The 17,795-nt window shown below is 45.5% G+C and overlaps 1 protein-coding gene across 7 annotated transcripts in view; it reads left to right on the forward strand.

Moving 5' to 3' along the window:
- Window positions 1-1,020: 1,020 nt before the first annotated feature.
- The window catches only part of PLA2G7 (phospholipase A2 group VII), a 40,878-nt gene continuing 24,103 nt past the window's right edge, over window positions 1,021-17,795 (forward strand). For 3 of the 7 annotated variants that reach the window (XM_036113331.2, XM_078055271.1, XM_036113454.2), the window contains exon 1: window positions 1,026-1,344. The gene's annotated coding sequence lies outside the window, so the exon portion shown is untranslated. Of the gene's footprint in view, window positions 1,345-17,795 lie in introns of all 7 variants that reach the window. The other 4 variants (XM_036113184.2, XM_036113251.2, XM_078055272.1 and 1 more) reach the window with 3 other exon arrangements.

Below are 17,795 nucleotides of genomic sequence, written 5' to 3' on the forward strand. Positions count from 1 at the left end.
CAAGCAGGGGAGTGCGAGAGGGAGGGGAGTGCGAGAGGGAGAAACAGGCTTCCCGCTGAGCAGGGAGCCCAATGTGGGGCTCCATCCCAGGACCCTGGGATCATGACCTGAGCCGAAGGCAGCCGCTTAACGACTGAGCCACCCAGGTGCCCCAAGCTGATACAGTTTTATTTAAATTTTCATCTATGGTTAGGTTTAAATAAGTCACTGCTTCTTTAAAAACACTGATATTAGGTAACAGCGTGAATGTTTCCCAGGTGCCCGCTCTGTCCTAGCATTTCAGCCTCTGACTGATGTATTTTGATTAGCTCCATTTTACTGATGAGGAAACTAAGAAGCTGAAGAGATAAAAAAAAAAAAAAAAAAAAAAAACTGGCCCGTCACGCCACTAAGTGTGAGAAATGAGCTATAATCCATGCCTTGTTACCATAGAGTCCTCAGAATAAAAATAAAATAAATTTCATCTGCAGTTCCGTCACCTCACCAAAACCCAAAAATCACTATTTAAAAAAATACAGAACTTTCATAAGGTCGCCCATGAATTTCCAACTATTTTCCCGGAGTCTCTAAATGAAACTTTAAATGAATACGTTTTAATTAGAAGGTGGACCAAGGAGAAAGCATTGGAAAACGAAGGAGGGAATTTCAGCTAAACTCCAAGTAACTGGATTAAACCGAGTTAGGAGATTGCCCCTTCTTCCAGCATTTCGCGTCAGAAATGCCCTTCTGATTGCCCTTGCCTGTAGCTCCACGCAGAAATGAAACTGAGCCAGCGGCAGGCCTTCCAGGCCCAGGCCCAGCGCACGGATTTCTGAGTCGGGGGTCTAGCGCACAGGGCACGGAATTGAGGAATGGGCACGGTCTTTCAAGATTACACATGGAAGCAGAGTAACTCGAAAGTTGGTAGGACAGACCAGGTTGGCTCGATGCCGAGTGAAGCAGGGAGCAGATGTGATCGGAATGAAGTCTGCGAAGAGAAATCGGGAGGCACAGCACCCGCCCTCTGCACGTTTGGGTCCACCCCCGGGCATGTTAAGTTAACCCGAGGGTGCGGGGTGCGGGACCCCGGGCCCCGGGGAAGGTGCTGGGTGCGCCTGAGCTCGGTGGCGTCCCAAGTGCCTCTGCCTTTAGGAGGCCGGTGGCCACACGCTCCTCCCCGTCCCTCCTCCCGCCGCGCCGGGGCGGACCGAGGCCCAAGCCGACGCGCAGCCCACCCACCGGCCGCGCGCCCGCGGTGACTGAGGCTGGCAGAGGCCCCCAGCGCTGGCGGCGAGGAGCAGTCGGGCTCGGCGCGCTCCGGTCCGGGGGCCCTGGTTCCGGCGAGCAGCTCACCGCAGCACCCGGGTGAGGAGGGAGCGCGGGCCGAGGCGGGAGGCCGCGGAGGTGCGGGGCGCGCTGGGCTCGGGCTGGACCCGCGCAGCGCGGGAGGACGGCCATCCCCGAGCGGACAAGGCCACGGGCGTGGGGGGCTGGGGGTGGGGGGCAGGAACCGCACCATCTCCTGCCGGGGGCCGACTCGCTGTCCCTGACCCCTCGCGACAGCGCTGGGATCTTTACGGGGAGGGTGACGGAATTCGAACCCAGTTCTCTCAAACCTTTCCCGGGGGAGGCAACCCTAACCTAAGAATTCGGTGCCGGGAGGGAATCGGGAACAGGGAACACGGGGAGATTTCTTATCTCTAGATCTCCGCTGGGACAAAACAAACAAAGGAACACCTCTCTTTGCGGAGTATTGCATTTTCCGGAGCCCAGTTCAGAGTAGCTGTTGTAGGACCAGAATTGTAAGAACAAAGCACTACTTCTGTTCTGCTCGCTTGCTCCGCACATCCCAGAGCTCCCCCACCGCGGCTCAGATAAGATCATGCCTGCTCTATCCTGAGTAAAGGGGAAGCTTGCTTATAAAAAGTCAAACAAAATCAGGCGGCAGAGAACAGTCTTCCCCATCACACTCTGTAGAAGTTTCTAGCTCCCCAAACGAAAAGGTCAGGCTTGCATTCAGGCCTGTGGTTCTTGGGGTCGCTGCAGAGGTGATGAGGAAGGAGGGAGGGAGAGGTGTGTGGGGTTCACTAAGGGGAGCTTGCGGGGTTTCTTTGAAGGACACAGGAGCTCAGGTTTAGGAGAGATTTGTGTGAACAAATCAGTCTTGCGCAAATTACCTTTGACCCAAGTGAGAATCCTGAGCTGGGATGCTGGTATGTTAAGTAGGAACTGGAAAGTGTATCCCTTAAAGTGTTGACAATCCCAAAAGGCTCAGGACCAGATCTTGGGTTCCCATGCAACTCAGGGACCAGGGTATTAAGTATTGACCACCACAGGGCATGGGTGAGCTGCTGTCACCCCAGGGGATTTTCTCACAGAGGGAATTCTGGTGGTCCCCTAGAAGCTGGTGAGAGAACCCACCTCCTCGGCATTTCCCAGCTTGCACTCATTGCGGGTGGGCCCAGAGGGTTCCTTCCCTTCCCCAGACATTCCTGCAGGAGTTGCTGCTATGGACCGCATGGTGATGCTCTTCATGGAACTGGGCCCTTTGTACTCAAGGCTGACACCGGGAGTTGTGAGGGATATTAATCTGGTTCAGCCACTCATTTTACAGTTGGGAAATCCCTTCTGAGGTGTGATAAGGGCTTGCCCAGCACCCCAGGGCTTTCCCAAAAACGGACCCCTCCCTGGGCAGCTGGTTTCTTATTTCCTCTCCATTGGACGTCTGTGCCCTTTGAACTTCAGTAGTGAGGAATATGCATTCCCTACCCAGTGAGGTTTCCCCGGCTAATACAATTTACCATCCTGTTTGAGACTCTCATCATAGAGCAGTAAGGAAAGTGCTAACTAGGTACCTGAGCAGGCGTGGGACCCCTGAGGAATGTCAGCTGGAGTTTAGGAATCTGTATTCCTTTCAGTGACACCCCAGAAAATGGGTATTTCCTGGAAAGGAAGGTGATCATCAGGTTATTTATACCTTGGTTCATCTTAAGGCTCATCTGATAATTGGCTTGACTGACCTCTTGAGACATTGAGAAATTTCCATGAAAGTGAACCATTGAAGAGAAAGTATTGAGTGAAGGGCACCTGAAGGGGAACATCCCCTTCTAAAATTGCATTGTCCCAGGATTCTGAGGAATCTCTGTATTTTAAAGGAATGGGCAGCAGATTCTTACTGCCTCTTTCTATGAAGCCAGGCACCTGCCATGCGCCTTCACTGTTACTTGCTCCATTTTACAGGTATGACTCATAACACACTAATAGAAACAGTCTAATATATATAGGCTTGTAGTTAAAAAAACAACTTAGCAGTTGAGGAGAAAGAAGCCTGCTATTAAGAACCAATACTGATTGGATTAAATGGCCTAGTTGATTCCTAGAGCAAGTTTTTTGTTCACTCCTTCTTTGGCTTCAAGAGATATTTATTGAGTATCTACTATGTGCCTGGCACTGAGTACAGAGCAGTGAGTAAGACAGATATGGTCTCTGTCCTTATGGAGTTCACATTCTACAGTCGAGAGATGAGCAAGGTAAATTCAGATACTACTAGATGTTTTTGGAGAAAAAGAAACAGAGTGCTGTGGTAGAGTACTGTGATGTGTGTGTGTGTGTGAGAGAGAGGGCGAGATGGCCACGTGGGAGGGGCCCCAGCTTCTTAGATTGGGTTTTATTTATTTATTTTTAGATTTATTTATTTATTTATTTGAGAGAGAGAGAGCACAAGAGCAAGCAGGGGAAGGAGCAGAGAGGGAGAGGGACAAGCAGACTCTGCACTGAGCCGTGGAGTCTGACATGGGCTCAATCTCAGGACCCCAAGATCATGACCTGAGCCAAAACCAAGAGACGCTTTAATCAACTGAGCCACCCAGGTGCCCCCTTAGATTGGGTTTTAAGGAGAGATTTTTCTTTTCTTTTCTTTTCTTTTTAGGATTTTATTTATTTATTTGAGAGTGAGAGAGAGCAAGAGTGGGGAGGAGGGGCACAGGGAGAAGGAAAAGCAGACCCCCCAGCTGAGCAGGGAGCCCAGACGCTGGGCTCAATCCCAGGACCTGAGATCAGGACCTGAACTGAAGGCAGACGTTTAACCCACTGAGCCACCCAGGTGCCCCCTAAGGCGAGATTTTTCTGAGAGATGACCTTGAGACGAGCCCCCAGAATACTGACAGATTGTTCTGGTGCAGGGACCCACAATCACACTGTCCTGACAACAAGCTCAGTGCGTTCCTCGCATAGTCGGAGGGCAGTGCGGGTGGAGGAGTGAGGTTGAGGGCCAGGGGCCAGGTCACGCAGAGCCTCGTAGGCTGAGGTACGCCATCTGGACTTGAAGTGCAGTGGGAAGCCCAAAGCAGAGGCGTGATGTGATTCAGATTGTTTCAGAGGTTACTGTGGGTGCACTGTGAAGAGCGGCTCATAGGAGGAGAAGAAGAGCAGTAAGGAGACCTGCTCCAGGTTTATTACGGTGACCCAGCAGACCGTGGTAGCAGTAGGTGGGCAGAAGCTGTTCCAGGAGGTCGAGTGGGAAGTTCTTTTATGCTTCTCTCTCACATTTCCCATCTACCTAGAGACGATGACATTGCTACATCTGGTCCACTTCTCTCGTACAAATAAACAAACTAGTGATTACACACTTGAAGGTAACGTAAGACTGTATTACTATTATTTGCAAATGATGTGTGACTTTGAATTTCCTGTGCTTCATTTTCAGAAATTTTATAATAAAATTCTTTTGACTTTTTTATTCTTTACAATAAATTATGTGTCTTGTACATAAAATGCATTTTGATCTGTTCAGAAGGTTGATACATCTTAACTGTTACCCACAAAATACAGCATCCTAGAATGGAGTGAAACTAATTCTACAATACTAGCTGGCTTACTTTGGGGAGTTAAACGTGATTAGGTAGAACCCCACATAGAAGATTTGAGTCTGGAAACTGGAATAAAAATTCAAAAGGAAGTTAGCATGTTTGCCTTTGTCCTGGATACGGCTGCGTGCAGATATCTGAGTGCAAAGATTTGTTGATCATTGAAAAGCTATACGGGGCAGCAGAATTTCAGGAGAGGGCTGTGAACCAGAGTTGAATAGGATTGTTTCCCTTAGTGAAGCACTCTCTCTCACAGGGGACTCTTGAACTTTCTGTGGTTGATCACTGACGAAATTATAGAGGGCCAGGGAAGAGTTTTGAAGTTGTTTACCAACGAGGGTAGGGATGACCTTCTCAGGGACAGGACAACTAACTGCCACAGGGAGGCAACCCTCTTTCTCCTTCCTGCCTCATTTTGACGTGCAGCTTACTAGGAAGAAAATAGAGGTCCTTCCTCGTTTACACGGTGTGCAGTGGAGGATTCTGCTCTTGGTGACTCGATGGACTCCTGGTTATCTTCCCCATTAATGATTTATCGGCCAGAGCATCTGATTTCAGCTTGAAGTGGCTCGTCTGGTGATTCAAATTGCAGACAAAATATGACAGGGATTGTGGGATCTGGACAGTCCCTTAGGGTTGGGAGTGGTTGGGGCATCTTTAAGGGAGAGGTTATCGTTTCTCCTAGAGGTGCCTAATTATTCTGTTTGATTTATGTAATATTTTAAACTGTTGAATTAGCTGCTATCCTTTAAAAATCAGGAGATTTTACATAGAAATATGATTTTCCAGCTTTTCTTGAAAAAAATCTAGTAATATTAAAAATCAGGAGATTTTACATAGAAATATAATTTTCCAGATTTTCTTGGAAAAAAAATCTAGTAATATGGAGCTCTCAACCCTACACACACACACTCACTCACACACACACACACACACACACACTACGTGGCAGCATCAACTGGAACAGGATGGTGGTGTTCCTTTTCAGATGGTCTCCTTTGCCACGGTCCCCACCACTGTTTTGTCTATCACTCATGTCCGGTTTAGCTCGTTTGAGTTACCTGGCTGGCCCTCACAGGCTTCTGATCTTAAACCTCAGATTTAGGGCTACCTAGTCCTGCCTGTCCATCCCCCTTCTACTTGTATCCAGTGCAGGAATCCCTTTTTCAGGATCCTTGCAGGGAGTCGCCAGACCTGGACCTAAACTCCTCCTCTGCTCAATAGGATAATTGTCGAAAAGCTCCTGCTACGGAGCCCTACAGTCTGGGTTCACATTCGCGTCATTTTTCTGTAGAACTGTAGTGGTCTTCCCCAGAGCTTCCCCGGAGCCAACACCCCTGGTGCGTTGAGCAGCTCCTCATATGACTCTGTTGCCTTGTTCCCTCATCAGTCTGGTTATTGTTCAGTGGTTGTCCTTTTGAATAAACTATCAGTTGTGAAAGCCCTTACAACCTGACCAGTTCAGTGAGATGCGGTTTCACTGGTGTGGAATATACAGCTAGGCTCCCAGGATGGCAGCCAACCGCCCAGTGGTCTTAGGTAACTTTTAACATTTACGGCCTTAACACTAGAGAGGACACCAAATGTTTGGAAACTGGATGCAGATGAGTTTCTATTTCCAAAATGGGAGTAGAATCGATTTATTTTATTTTATTTGCAGCTGTTAAGGACTTAGGCTTATCAGTGTCTGTTTCATTCAGTTACTCCCACAACAGGGAACTGCTTCTTATTTTGCTTTTTTGACCCTATCTCTTTTCTTAGGCTGTGAAATGATTACACAAGAGTTGTATCGACCATGCCTGAGATAAGAGGCTTCACACACTTTTTGCAGAAGTCACTTGAGAGTCGGACATTTGAGATAATGTCCAGGTGAAGTTTTGATTCTCTTAGCTAATATGGGAGAGAGAAAATAATATGAATAGAGTAGGTACTATCTTTTCTCTTTCCATGTTTTGATATTGGCAAGTATGAGGCAAATTTGCTGATGTTTTTTAAAAGGAGTCCTATATCTTAGAAGAAGATGGAACCTTGGAGTCAGGCCACACCCATGCATCCATCCCTTCCCCCACACACACACCTCCGGCGCCCCTGGCGGGGGGCCAGTTAGTGGTGCCTGAACCCTTCTCATGACAGAGCACTCTCCTCACACTGTAAGGTATACATACCTTACATATACTTACATAAAGTGCCTCCCTAATGCCAGTTTCAGAATGAAATAAATATTTCTTCCGTATTAAATGAGGATATAGTTTCTCCAGTCTCCCTTTAGACCAGAGTTCCTCGAGCTCAGCATTACTGACCTTCTGGGCCAGATATTTATGTTGTGGTGTCTGTCTTATGCACTGTACGATGTCTCGCAGCATCCCTGGTCCCAGCCCCCCCGATGCCAGGAGCTGTCCCCTCCCAGGTGTGACAATCGAAAATGTCTCCAGACATTGCCCAATGTCTTCTGGGTGCCCCAGTTGAGATTTGCTGCTCTAGGATGAAGTTTAGCCTACTTCAGAATGAAGTAAATACTGTTTCCTTTATCAAAGAAGGTATAGTTGCTTAAAGATATTGCTGGTAAAAAATGTATGAGGTCATCTACCTCTAATTATGAACAGAAGTTTTCGCTAGATCCAGAGCAGGGGAAGGAACGGGTATGTAAAGTTACAGAGATTTGCACTTTCAAAATTACATCTCTCCATAATTTTTGAATATTTGAAGAATGAATATGTAACACTAATATAAGAGAAAAACAAAATATACTGCAACTTAAAAAAAAAAGTAATACATTACTTAGAAATCAGGGCTGGAAAATTGACAGTTTCCTGCCTTCATCCTATTGTAAAATATCCAAAGCAGAAGATTTGTTCTCTGCTTTCATTCTGTAACTTTACATGCTCTTCTAGTTTTCTATTGCTATTATAATGATTTATCACAAATATATTGGTTTATTTTTTTTAGGATTTGTTTATTTTAGAGAGAGCGGTGGGGGGGGGCGCTGAGGGAGAAGGAGAGAGAGAATCCTCAAGCCAACTCCTTGCTGAGCTCAGAGCCCAATTTGGGGCTCAATCCCAGGACCCTGGGATCATGTCCGAAATCAAGAGTCAGATGCCTAAATACCACCTAATCCAGGCACCCCACAGAGTTATTTGTTTAAAGCAACACAACTTTATTATCTTACAGTTCCATAGTTCAGAAATCTTAGTACGACCTCACTGGACTAAATCCTGGGAGCACCAGAAAGATGCCCCAAGACACAGTTTCTATAAAGGGCCCAGTGTCTTTTTATTTTTTTATTTTTATTTTTTATTTTTTAATAATCTCGACACCCAGTGTGGGGCTCAGACATGCAACCCTGAGATCAAGAGTCACATGCTTTAGCGACTGAGCCAGCCAGGTGCCCCATAAAGTGCCCCGGGTCTTCTTAGCATTCATGGGCAACATGAGATGGCAGGGGTAGTGGACCCTGAGAAATGTTCAACTTTATGGCTGGGGACCTGACTTTTCCACATGTCTCAGGGCTAAGGGATGTTAGCTCTCTGAATATGATGGAGGAGATGCATGCCACCAGTTATGCTGTGAATTTGTACGCTGAGCAGTTTTAGTAATGGTGATGGTGACAACAGCCAGCAAAGCTGCAGAAGGCCCAACCCAACCAGTTCTTCCATTGGACCTGCCCCTCCCCCACTTCCCTTCCCCTGCCCCAGTGGACCTGTTGGTTTGGTGTAGGTGGTCTCTGGCCACCGCACACAGGCACAGGTGCATGCTGGTGATGGGATGAAGGAGCCACAGGAACATCACTGGGATTGGGCTCTTCGTCTTGTCAGGCACATCCACGCCTCTGGCAGTGGCCATCCTGCTTGTGCATTGCTGGGCTCCGTAGAGACACTCAGAGAGCCTGGGGCGGGGTACTGCCGGGGACATCAGTGTCCACTGCGCCGAACCCCAGGCTCTCGGCCATAGCTTGGCCTGCACCCGAGGACCACGCAGGACAGCGCCTGATCTCGCATCACAGGACCCTCTGCGGCCACCCTCCCTCCTTCCAAGTTTAAAGACCCTTGTGATTACATTGGCCCGCCTGGATGATCCAAGATAATCTATTTTCAAGTCAGCTGATTAGCCACCTTAATTCCATCTGTAACCTTGATTCCCCTTTGCCATGTAATGTTCTGGGGATTAAGATGTGGAGATTTGGGGAGGGGGGAGTATCATTATTCTGCAGTCCATGTACTCCCATTCCAAAGTTCATCAGAAAGAATTTGAGGAACAGAGTCCTGGTACTTGTGAAAGAGCCATTTCTTTTCTCTTTACCAAGAACAGGAGAGGTAAGGGACAGGCCCTAAACTCTTGCCAGGATTGGGATTGACACAGATTTACTCATCAGCTCTTGACAGAAATTCTGGACTCAAGAGTGAATATTTTGCCTACTGTTTTGGTTTGTCTTTTGTTTCAAAAAGGTAAATGATGCCTGATGAGAATTTACTATTGACAGACAGGGGAACAAAGGGTTAGCAGAGGTCACAGTATTATATAGAGATCTCAGCTGAGATTTGAAGAGCGAGGAGGAAACTGTGGCTTGAGGGATAGACATTAAGTACACAGAAGAGAAGACAGTATCAACTTTTTTATAAAGTAATCTCTACCCCCAGTGTGGGGCTTGAACTCACGACCCTGAGATCAAGAGTCGCATGCTCTACTGACTGAGGGCAGCCAGGCGCCCCCAGAAGGTATCAACTTTTAAATGGACTGAAAACAGAATGTGTTCTCTGAGCACCCTGTAAAGGTCTTGCCCAGGGGCGCCTGGGTGGCTCAGTTGTTAAGTGTCTGCCTTCGGCTCAGGTCATGATCCCAGTGTCCTGGGATTGAGCCCCGCATTGGGCTCCCTGCTCTGTGGGAAGCCTGCTTCTCCCTCTCCCACTCCCCCTGCTTGTGTTCCCTCTCTCACTGTGTCTCTCTCTGTCAAATAAATAAATAAAATCTTTAAAAAAAATAAAGGTCTTGTTGATCTGCCAGGATGATATTTTATCTAGTGATCAAGGAGTCAAGATTGAAGAAAATGCTTTTTAGGTTTTATTATTTGAAAGAGTATTGATTTTTGAACGTAAATATTCCCATTGATTTAAAATATTGGAAAAGAGAAAAGAAGGAAGGATTAAAAATTACCTTTCATTTCTAACTACAAACTCTTCAAAGAGGGTCAACTTTGTAAATATTTGCTATTTCTTTTATATATTTTGGGTCTTCTTGTTCTTATTGTTGGCCCCCCCCACACACACACTCCTTCTTCTTCATCTTTTATGTATCTGAGATCATGGAGAATCCTCTTTATTCTCTACATAACATTTTACTTAATATTAAACATAAACACTCTTTATGGTCATACCAACTCTACTAAATATTCTTTTAAAATTATTTACTAGTAGTAAGGCAATATGTTTGGTTGTAAAAGAAAATGTGAAACATCATGGGAAAACCACCATAATTCTATCACCCTTATTTATTAATAGTCTTTTAGGGTGAATTTTTACACAGTAAATTCTATAATCTTTTTTCAATTAAAATTGCATAGTAACCTGTTTCCTAAGTCATAATGAATTGTTTTGTAAATATCATGTAAATAACTGAATAAAATCTCACGGATGATATTCCTTTATTGTTTGAGGTTCTGTAGGGTTTCCCCATGTGTATGTGTGTGTTGGCTCCCATAAATAGAATTGGAATGAACACCAATAGTGCATTATATTTTTAGGGTTTTTCTTCCCTATGAATATGATTTTTTGTGTGTGCTGATCTTAGAAATAAAGTGAAACGGTCAAAGGATATGGACAAATTAAGGCTTGCCAGATTGCCTTCCAAAAGTCAAGATACCTATTTATACCCCCACTGGAACTGCCGACTATGCTTTGGTAAATTTCACAAATTTCCCTGTCCCCCAGCTTTTTGTTTACCAGTCATTCATCTGCCTGGCCAGACAGGTCTTTCTCCATAAAAATGTTGTATTGGCTAGAGGTGTCAGTAATGAACCTTCAAACATTATGATTAGTAACATTGCTGTACAAAATGTTTCAGTGTCATCACCTTGGATTCTCCAGTTGTAAATGTCCAAAGTCAACAGTATACGTTTCCGGTCCCTAGTTTGCAAATGTAAATACAGTTCTAGCTAACTCAAATCCCGCGTTTGAGTAAGAGGTCCTTTTCTGTAGAAAGAGAACCATGGGAGTTAACAGACTCCTTATGAATTATCCCTCTGTGTTGGGATTCAGAGGCCTCCCTTAGTCATCCTCTCAGACATCTCAGTGACCATCGGAAGTTCAAAGAAGCCAGTGTCCGAGAAAGCCAGGGACTTGGAGCCGTTGATTATAGTCCTTTGTTCAGAAAAGCAAGAAGCACTATTTTCATTTTACTAATATGGGAAATGTTTGGTCATATTGATCTAAAATGTGTAATACTCCCATAGAGGATTGGTGATCGCTTATAATAAAATCGCATGAAACAGCCAAACAGCTTTACCTAAGAAATCAAGCTAGAGAAATAGATCTGAAACCACACGAATGTGTTGTGAAGGTACCTAGGACTGTGAGACACTTGAAAAGGTGAAAGGTATTGGACCTTTCCTAGGAGCAGCTTCAATCTATTTGGGGAAAGAAGATGGACAAGATATTTCAGTGTTAAGAAGTGACACATAAATTAACCAACACGTAATGGTGTGGAGTGAGAGTGGTTTGGGGGTGCTGAGGAGACGCTGGGGGGAGTTACTATCAAGGAGATCAAGCCCCCTTGACTGAGGAGGAATGAGGCCGGAACCTGGGACTGGGAGCTGGTCATAGAGAGGAGAGGGTGAGCTGTGGTCTGGAATTAAATCAAAGGCAGAGAGAAAGGCTTCAGAGGGAGCGTCATCCTGGTGTTTCTGTTTTCCTTAGAGAAGGAGCGTTTACACCTTCAGTTGTAGGGGATAGGAGGGCAGCGTGAAGGAGAGTGCATCCATTTAAGGAGCGAAGACTTTCACCTAATGGGGAGAGGTGAGCTAAGGAGTAAGGAAGGGGCTGCCCTGAAACCACTGGGACACAGGTAGACTGAAGTGTGGCCTGGGGGGCACAGCTGTGTTCAGCGGCTGCACTAGTCTCTCGCCCCTGTACTTTCCATCCCCTGTAAACCCCAGACGCACACACGCACGCGCATCCACACATGGCCGGGCTACGGACGGACGCACACAGCATTCTGCGGGGCCGAAGTCATTCCTCTGCTAGCTCAGCCCATGTTCACTGGACACCTGCTAGGAGAAAGGCCCGCGGTGCTGGGTGCTGGGCGCGGCGGGAAATGTCACTGTGAGACAGACGTCCACACTCGGACGTACGGCTTGTAAGGGTCTCTGTGTTCTGCCCCCCCCAATTTTTTTTTTTTTTTGCCAATTAAATACAGTTTTATTTAAGACATTGCATTTTCCACTTAACAATACAGTGCTTATAAAGTGCAATGTTTATTTCCTTTCCCTGTGCATGTATTCCATATTCAAGTATCAAGAATGCCCAGCTCCTGCGTGACAGCTCCTGGGAGGGCTTTCCACGCCTCCCGGCATCGTGCACCCCCTGGAATTGACCATCCTCCTTTGTGTCTACACTGAACCCACTTTTATCAAAGCATCTCAAACCCCAACTGCATTTTAAAAATATGAGCCAAGGATTTTTTATATATATATATATGCCAAAAATAAGGGTAACTACTATGAAGGGATAGAATATGACTAAAAATGAAAAATAAAAATGTTTTTTAAAAAAGGGATTGATAAGATGTTGGTTGAAAAAGGGAAAAAGAAAAATTAAAAAAAAAAAGACAGTTAAAAAAAATTAACTTTGAAAGACTAAAGAATCATTGTAAAAAGGCCACGGATTCTGTGCTGTATTCCCCCAGCGCTGGAGTTCTGCCGTTCTCATTGATCAGTAAATTTGGTCTTGGCTGGCTGTTCTTGCTGATCTTTTGGGGGAGGGACCTGTTAAAAATAATAATAATAAAAAATAAATTAAAAAATCCCTGGCTCTCTCCATGCCTCGTCAGCACTTAGCCAGAGCAGGGTGAAGACCTTAGAAGCTACAGTGCTGCAAACACTAACCCGACCCCGTCCTCCATGTGTCATTTGCGACAAAAGAACATAAAACCCCTGGATGTATTTAGAGTAATTCATTTACAGATATTTTGAATCAATATTCTAAAGACATTTATCAAGACTGGAATTTCCTCCTAGCTTCGGAGTCCTTGCTGCACAGTCTCCCTTCAGAGGGTATAGGATCCTTATTGTAGGAGCCAGCCATACACTTAGCACTCGGTGCTTGGCACATGGGTGGTGTTTAGTAAATGTTTGAATGGATGGATGGGTCAGCGGATGGTCTGGTGTCTAGGCTGTCGTGATATGAGACATCGTGGGGGAAAGTACACACCATTACAGAGGAGCAAGTATGTGGGCATTGTGGGGGGAGGGGGGTGGGTGCTTCTGGCTGAGGAAACCATCCAGGGCATCACAGCAGAAGACCCCCAACTAGATTACGGGGGGAATACGATGAAAGGCAAGTGTGGTGGTGCATACATATCACAAGTTGAATACATTAATGAAGAATTCACATATCTTAGTAAACTTAAACCTATACATAAGACAAAACCTCCATATGCTGTTAGATAAACCTACCTGCTTAGCAAGGGGCTCATAGTTATAGTTATTTCTCCTAAAATAGATGGTTTTCAACTCCACTCTGAATTGAGCATGTAGTTTTGTCCCGTCTCCTAGATAAGGTAGCCCTCTCCCTGCCTGTACCCAGTCGCTCTTTATGTAGCCCCCAGTGGTTCTCCACCAGGGCAGCTCCAGCTCCCAGGGGACACTTGGCGAAGTATGGAGACATTTGTGTTTGTCACCACCCCGGGGGGGAGGAGGACGCTACTGGCTTCTGGTGCATAAGGTCCAGGGATGCTGCTAAGTATCAGGACAGTTCCCACGAGGAAGAATGAGCTGGTCCCACACATCAGTGTGCAGAGGATGAGGAACTTGGCGGTGCGGGGACCTGCGCTACCCATGCTGTGTGGGCCACTCGGCAGGATAAACCTAAACCCACCAACTTTCAGGTCACGGGCTCTTTTCTTTCTTTTTTTTTTTTTTAAAGATTTTATTTATTTATTTGAGAGAGAGAATGAGAGACAGAGAGCACGAGAGGGAAGAGGGTCAGAGGGAGAAGCAGACCCCCCGCTGAGCAGGGAGTCACGGGCTGTTTTCTTTCTCAGAATGTAGTCTCTAGAGTCTAGTATATTTTGCTCCCAATGGATCTAAGCTGGTTCCTGGTGAAGAAGAGGAAAGGGACACGCGCTGAGAGTTGCGTTTGCGCTGTGCCGGCGTGTTCCCTCACCCCATCAGCCTGATGACACAAGTAGCATTCATTCCACTTCATCAGCTGGGAGAATGAGGTTTCAGAGGTGCAATGACTGGCCAAGTTGATCCTTATGATTACAGACCCAGGCCTTTCCTCTTGCCCTCGTCCAGAGCTTGACGAGACCCCATGTTCTCCGCAAGAGCCCAGGGGCACCTGCCCTCCAGCGTTGGGCTCGCTGCTATTGTAAACCTGATGACCTAGTGACCAGGGGACAGGTATTTTGATCCCAGCTTGACGACTGATTTGCTGTATGGGTCCAGGCAAGTTTTTTCCCCTTTGGGGGCCTCAATTTCCCTGTACATAAAACAAGGGGATTAGGTTAGTGTCTCATGGTTTCACCAGAACTGGACTAGGTTATGTTCATCTTTTTTTTTTTAATTATTTAACTTTTTGAGAGAGAGAGAGAGAGAATGAGCAGGAGGGGCAGTGAGAGAGGGAGAGAGAGAATCTGAAGCAGACTCCACGTGGGGCTCGATCTCAGGACCCTGAGATCATGACCTGAGCTGAAACTGAGAGTTGGACACTTAACAGACTGAGCCATCCAGAGGACCTATGTTTATCTTTATCTGGAGCACAAAACCAGGCACTCTTTGAAGCATATTATTCTCTTTTGTTTGTCATCCCACACCTCAGACCTCCCTCTTCTCCCCATCCCCCGATACTCTGAAACTCTCTTAGAAGCCTAGCACCATGCCTGGCTCATGGATATTAATTTGAAATTGTAATAGCCACAAACCACTGATTTTTTTTTCAGGAAAAATACCTATCCCAGACCTTCAAAATGAAATGAAGCACGCCTTTCTCCTAAAATTATTGCTCCAAAACAAAGCCTCAAATCCAATGTTATCTCTGAATTGGGCCAAAAATCTCTAAGGGTCCAGCTTCTTTCTGACAGGAAGCTGTTTGTTTAGATTTTGTTGCTCAAGTAAAGAGCTAGGGTTTTTTATTTTATTTTATTTTTTTATCTTTTTTATATCTTTCTTTATCTTTTTATATTTTTATCTTCTATATATTTTTATATTTTTCTTTTATTTTCTTCCTGCTCAAGCAGTGCATGTTCCTTGTTGACAAATTAGCAAAGTACATGTTATACAAAGAAAACTAGAACCACCTATAATCCTACCACTTAAATATAACCACTGAGAACATTCTAGGTTTATATGCATATAGACTTTTTTTCTACTTGTGTATAAACCTACATCTTTAAATGAAAACAAGAGCATATTACACTGATAGTTTCTACTCATATACCTCAAAGGGCTGGGCTTATTGATCAAGCCTCCAAAACCTGCCAGTCATTTGAGTCAGCAAATCACTCCAAGCCTCAGTGTTCCTAACTGTAAGATGGAGGTAATAGTACCTGCCTAACTCTACTCCTTGTTGTGAGGACTAGCGGTGACATTACACACACAGCTAGACAGCGCTAGCGCATAGTAGGTGCTCAATGACAGTCATTGATACCTCATTTCACCTTTTTAGATTTCTTAACTAAATCAGGAATCAAGTTTTGATTCAGAAGGTCTGAGTGGCAGTCAAAATACTTCTTTGTTTAACTTTAGGAGTTTCTGCTAAGATTCAAGCAGACAAAAACCAAAGCCATCAAAGTTGAGAGGCTGGAAAACCAATCTCTGAGTCTCTTCTCAGATACCTATGATATGTTAATCAGGAACATTGGTCGATGTTTCCAGAAGCATGCTTCATCAAGTCCTCCTCCAGGTCCAAGGCGTTCTCATTCAGGTTTTTACACAATGTAAATTGAAAATGCATATCAAGATCCTCTTTCCTATTACTTCTACAGCTTTTTGTATAACATCACTAGTTTAATTTTAAAAGGGCTTCTTGTCCAGAATTGCCTGTTTCACTGTTAAACTTCCTGAAAGAGGACTGGGTTCTATTGTCCAAAACATAGAGGAAAAAAATTGTTTCAAAAAACAACAATTTTCCCATTTTTGTTTTTATTTTTTTAAAGATTTTATTTATTTGTCAGAGAGAGAGAGAACAAGCAGGGGGAGTGGCAGGCAGAGGGAGAAGCAGGCTCCCCACTGAGCAAGGAGCCTGTTGCAGGACTCGATCCCAGGACCCTGGGATCATGACCTGAGCTGAAGGCAGATGCTTAACCAACTGAGCCACACAAGCGTCCCCCCATTTTTGTTTTTAATGATGAGAAGAAGTTGCATCTCCAGAAGAGAACTGTTTACATCCCTTAAGTATTGTCTATTGCCTAGCTCTCTTAATCACAGAACTTACATCGCAACCTATACTCTGAATAATTCAGACTCCTAGTTTCTAGGCTATCTCTTCACTGCAGTGCTGAACGGTAGAGTGCAGGCTCGCTCACTCTTGTCGGAAGCTTGGCGGGCAGAGAGTGCTGGGGTAGCCAGGGTGGATTACTGCCCACAGGATCGGATTTGAAAGACTTTGAAAGGCCTTTTTTCCTCCAACGGAAATATAAAATTCAGGAATTTTCCTAAAGGAAAATTTTCAGGGGCTTTGATAGGATGCCCCCAGGAGACCTTGGCTCAAAGAAAGGGCTGTTATTTGGAAGTTGATGAGGAAAGCCTCATGAGCACACCAGAACCTCTTAGCAGCTTGTCAGACTAGGGAGCTGTTACCTTGAGAAACCAAGTAAGGAGCTGAAAGGAGGGACATTTCATAAGTCTTGAGAAGCAGGTGGTAGAGGACATGAGGTAACCCAGGCCTTTTGAGGGCCCTAGCAGGCTACAGAGGGGAAGAAGGCCAGTGAATACAAAGTTCCCCGAGAAATATAGGAGAAATGCTAATTATAGTGTTTAGGGGTTGTTAGAGCCCTTAATAAAACTATAAGATCTATTCAGCAGAACTGCCTATGGACGAAGGGGGTGATGATCAAGGATGCCTTTTCCTGTTCTTATCTCAAGGTCTTGATTGACGCACTAGCTTTTATTTCTTTAACATTTATTAAGCAACTACTTACCTAGGGGCAAGGCATGCTGGTAGCAATGCGAAATGAGTATGCTAACATTTGCATTTAGCTACATGCAAAAACACTGTTTAATGTATATTTATCATTTAATCATATGGGTTACTATTATCCTCAGCCCCTTATTATGAGGAAATAAGGCACAGGGGATTCCAGAGTTTGCAGGGGGTCACACTACTAGCGTCAAGGCAGAGATTCAGACCCAAGCAGTTGGGCTCTAGGCCCTGAAGCCCAAGTAAATGACCCCTACCCACTTCAGTGTCTGGAGAAGTCACACCTGGTGTGAAATCATCAGGGCCTGTTTCTGGGCTACCTGGGAGCCCACACCAAAAAGAAGATAGGATCCTTCCTCCTCATTCAAGACGTATGTCCGAGTGCTTGCTATGTACTGGGCCTTTTGTTAAGTTATAACAATAAATGGCCTGTGGGACCAATCCCTGCCCTGGAGGAGCTCACAGGCTACTGGGTGAAGCAGTTCTGTCCACAGGGCCTCATAGCAGAGGCTGCAAAGTGCCCCCCTGGGGACCTGTACAGAACGCTGTCAGAGCGGAGGGGGCGGCCTTCTGTGTGGCTGGTGGCTCCCTGGCCTGACTCTGC

Source organism: Halichoerus grypus, chromosome 9 (assembly GCF_964656455.1).
Source record: "Halichoerus grypus chromosome 9, mHalGry1.hap1.1, whole genome shotgun sequence".
Taxonomy (NCBI): Eukaryota; Metazoa; Chordata; class Mammalia; order Carnivora; family Phocidae; genus Halichoerus; species Halichoerus grypus.